The sequence below is a fragment of the Quercus lobata genome, chromosome 6 (genome assembly GCF_001633185.2).
Source record: "Quercus lobata isolate SW786 chromosome 6, ValleyOak3.0 Primary Assembly, whole genome shotgun sequence".
NCBI lineage: Eukaryota > Viridiplantae > Streptophyta > Magnoliopsida > Fagales > Fagaceae > Quercus > Quercus lobata.
The window spans coordinates 47,528,542-47,533,113 of record NC_044909.1 but is presented as its reverse complement, the minus strand read 5'-3'; positions in this window follow the sequence as shown (position 1 = coordinate 47,533,113).

Here is a 4,572-nt window from a genome sequence, read left to right as displayed (position 1 = left end):
TTGGGTTGGAGTTTTTGCTTAGACAGTTAGGGTTATGCAATAAAAATGCATAATAATTGATGAGAAATCAGTCATTTATTATTATTATTATTTTGTTTTGTTGAGAGACAGCCATTTATTATTTTGTTATTAAAAGGATGAGTATTCTTGAAAGCCATTCTAAGAAATAAATAAGGCATAGCAATGTAACCACACGTGCTTACCAAAAAAAAAATGTAACTACACGTGCACCATTATGTTTCATGATTATAATAGCTAATGAGCTGTAAAAATCCAATATTCCATCCAAAATTCAAACAAATAATAGAACGTAGTTGGAGTCTAATAGACAAATAGTACATGGGGATTAAAAACCAAAAGGAAAATTTGGGGGATGAGGACTGAGTAGAAGTGTCCATTAAACAAAAAACAAAAACAATTTTTTTTTTTTAAACGGCGCTTAAAATTGTCTAAATCCTAAGAATGTGGGTTAATGTTTTTTTTTTTTTTTTTGGATGGATGTATGATTTGTGCATTTGATTTCAGAATACAGATGATGCAATTATGAATTATTATATTTTTCTTTTGAGATAGATGTAATTATGATTCAGTGAAATAGAGTAGGGAAAATGGGAGACTACATATTTAATGTGTGAAACATAAAGATGTAGCTTGAGCATACTTACAGTTACATGTCATTTATTGGGGACATGGGTTCTCCAATATCAATATGCCCCTTAAGTTTGACCATAATTTCAAGGGGTGGCCACAAGTCCTCAACTACTTTTAAAATATAATAATAATAAAAATGAATTAAGCACTATAGTTTTTTTTTTCTTTTTTTTTTAGAAATAATTAAGCACTATAGTTAATTGTTTACTTGGGTCGGGTTCCTGAACTCATTTGGCAAGACTAAGACCAAAAAGGAAATTGCAAGCAGTATGTAGCCAACAAGGGAAGGTTTCAAATGATTGTGGAAAAAGGTCTTGCAAAATTGAATCAAGTTCCTGAAAAAAGTTCTCCAAAAAAAAAAAAAAAAAAGTTCCTAAAATGCGGCAAAGTTTCAAGCCTGAATATTCCTATTAGATGGAAAATTATTTGATAGTTCTAACGTACCATTGTACTTCCTTCTCTCGCATGAATAATAGATCTCATCATAACTTTAATTATTAAAACTCATTATTATGTGAGAAGATGGAGTATCACATTATGTTATTCCTGAAATGATGAATAGTTACTTCTATTAGACATCGATAGAAAGTGAATTTGTGTTTCTTAATAATTCAATAATTAATAGTTAAGCTACAAGCTCTTAGTACCCTTTCAAAGAACAGTAAATAAACTATGAAAGAGTCTAACTCATTGAATTTTAGATTTTTTTTTTTTTTGAAATATTAAATTTGTTAACAAAAGGAAGAATTTCCATTGTGGGCATAACTCTCCCTTTGCCAATAGAGAGAATCAGAGAAATGCATGGGCATTATTCCAAGAGGTTGTAACAGCCATTTGGAGTAATGGCTATGGCTATAAAAGGAGCCACCCATGAGTAATGCAATACATAAGAAATTTATCTCTATCGTCCGTGGTTGTGTGAGTTATCTGAACCATGGAAATTGATGTAGCATTTCTGTAGTGTGCACCATCAACAAGAGAAATTAATAGCAAAGTCGAAACTGTGAAAAACCATGTAAAACGAAACTGGAGTCCTTAGGTCATCTTGTCCTAAACAACATTAAAAATTTATATATATATATATATATATATAAAAATATATAAATAAATAAAAATAAAAAACCCTCTAATTTAGTGATATTTCAAGCGAAGTGAGGTAGGTCCAAAATTAAAATTTATTTCACTGAGCATATCATTTCTAACCAGATCTTTACTATAAAATTCAAACCAATTTTCTCCATTTCAAAATAAATAAAGAGGACCATAAGTTAACATTGCTTATTAATGATGTCTGGTAGGTCCCTCTTGACAAGGAGGAGTTATACCATGCACCGGTAATATGTTTTCTCTCTCTCACAATTGGTGGATCCTACTAAACAATTGGTGGATCCTACTTCTTAGTAGGATCCACCAATTGTGAGAGAGAGGAAACGTATACCCAGTGCTAGGTATATTTTTCCCTTGATAAGGTTGGGTTGGGACATGATATCCCATGTATTCCAAGAAAACAATTCTTGTAGCGACTCTCTCGTGGATTTTGTTGTGAGGCGTTTTCATCGAGCTATTGTATAAACTTTGTTTTGATGCTTCTAATTCTTGTCTGTTTGGTATGAGTTTATAAGCTCTATTTTTAGCTTTTATGTATAGCTTTTTAAAACTTTATTTTTTTTTCTCACTTTTTCAAAGTACAAATATATTTAAGTACGTTACATTAGAATGATAATTATCTTGAAATAGGAACAAGTATTAGGGGGAATACAATAAGTTTTATTAATGAAATAACCATTCTTATATTCTTTCGTAAAGAGAAAAAAAAAATTCTTATATTCAGCTATTTGGTGATAACAAAGAATAGAACCTGTAATCATGGTTAGTAAAATATACACATAATACTGTATTTTTTTATGTACATACATATTTTAAACAAGAAAAAGAAAAAGAAAATTCTTGTTTATGATTATATATTCTTAAAAGTACATTTTTATTGTATTATAACTATACAAAAATACTTCAACTTACAAAAATTTAATACTCTTATTGACACTACTAGACTCATCACATACACTTTGCGTGTGCAATAATGTTTTTTTTTTTTGGTTTAATGTTATAATGTTTAAAAGTGATATATATAAATAACTATATGTATTTTATTACTCCTTTTTTTTTAAGAAAGAGGTAAGGTATCGTGGAATAATGTTTAAAAATGAGATAGAAAACCGTAAGAAGTTGAAACCCAATAGGACATTTGAATTTATTGATTGGGATAAGAATTGTGATAAGTAAAAAAAAAAAAATAAATAAAATATAAAAAAAAAATTGAGATTTAAGCAAAAGAAAGATGATATATATCAGTGTGGATGGATGGGGATTTGTGAGGATTTGTGATAACTGTATAGAATTTGGATAACAAAAATTTTGGAATGTTTTAAAGAGTTAAAAAAAAATCATAAAAATTTCAGGATAAGAATTAGTAGTTTTTACATGAGGTAGTGGGGTTTTTTTTTTTGAAGTAATTTTGTATTTTTTTTATAAAGATAATTGAAGTATTTGAATACAAATAGATAACAAATACAAATAGGAATTAGACATTTGAATACAAATGGGTGGTAAGAATAACATTTTTTTCCCCTTTTGTATGTGAGGTAGTATTACTCGTTTAATATTTTTTGGGAGAAGTAATTTGGTATTTTTTTTTTTATAAAGATAATTGAAATATTTGAATTCAAATAGATAACAAATACAGATAGGAATCAAACATTTAAATACAAATAGGTGGTGAGAATAACATTTTGTTTTTCCTTTTGTTTGTGAGATGATATTACTATTTTAACCTTTTTTGCTTTTTTGTAGGGAAAAAAAAACTAAAGGGTATGTTATTTCAGAATTTGTATAAGGATATTTTAGTACACCAAAAATTGAAGACGAAACAGGGGAATCCTCTTATTAATAGTATAGATAGATAATTGTTTATTATATCAATGTTTATAGTATTAATTATGACAATAAAATCATCAAAATTAATATATTTTTTTTAATTCCATATTTTACTATTTAGGGTAAATTGTAAATTGCACCCCCTAAAGTTTAGAAGTAATTAGATTTTACACCCTAAAATTTTAGAATTTGGATTTTACCCCTAAAATTTAGGGTGTTTGGATTTTACACCCCTAACGTTTTAGAATTTGGATTTTACTCCTTAAAGTTTGTGAGTGTTTGGATTTTACATCCCAAAATTATGAAACTTTAAGGTGTAAAATCTAAACACCTTCAAACTTTAGGGAGTAAAATCCAAACACTCCTAAAATATAGGAATTAAAATCCAAATTCTGAAACGTCAGGGTGTAAAATTCAAAAACCCCCAAACTTCAGGGGGTAAAATTCAATTTTTAAAACTTTAAGGTGTAAAATTCAATCACCTCCAAACTTTAGGGATGTAATTTACAATTTACCCTACTATTTATATTAAACATCAGGCTTTTCATATTTTTATTATAATCTTAGATTTTTTTATCAATTAAAATTCTTCTATAAATTGGGTGATCATATCTTAAATTCCATATATAGTATATAAGTATATTATATTATAAATACAAAATCAAAATATTTTATATAATATAATATAAGGCTATAAATAATTTTGTTTCAGAACATTGCCAAAAATTAAAATAATCTTGTACTGTTACAAACACTAAATAGTTAGAGAATATTTGAAGACAATGAAGAGGAGAGCAAAAAAGCTTGAGGGAGGTCACTTTTCACTGTGACAAGTTTAACCTCCACTCTGAATGGTCCCGCCAACCTTTGTACTAATGCGTCCTGCACAACTCGAACCTAAGTGCTAAGACAAGACAGACAATAGTATAATATAATTAAACAATTTTTTTTTATTTTTTGAGAAAATATAACTAAACGATTGAATAC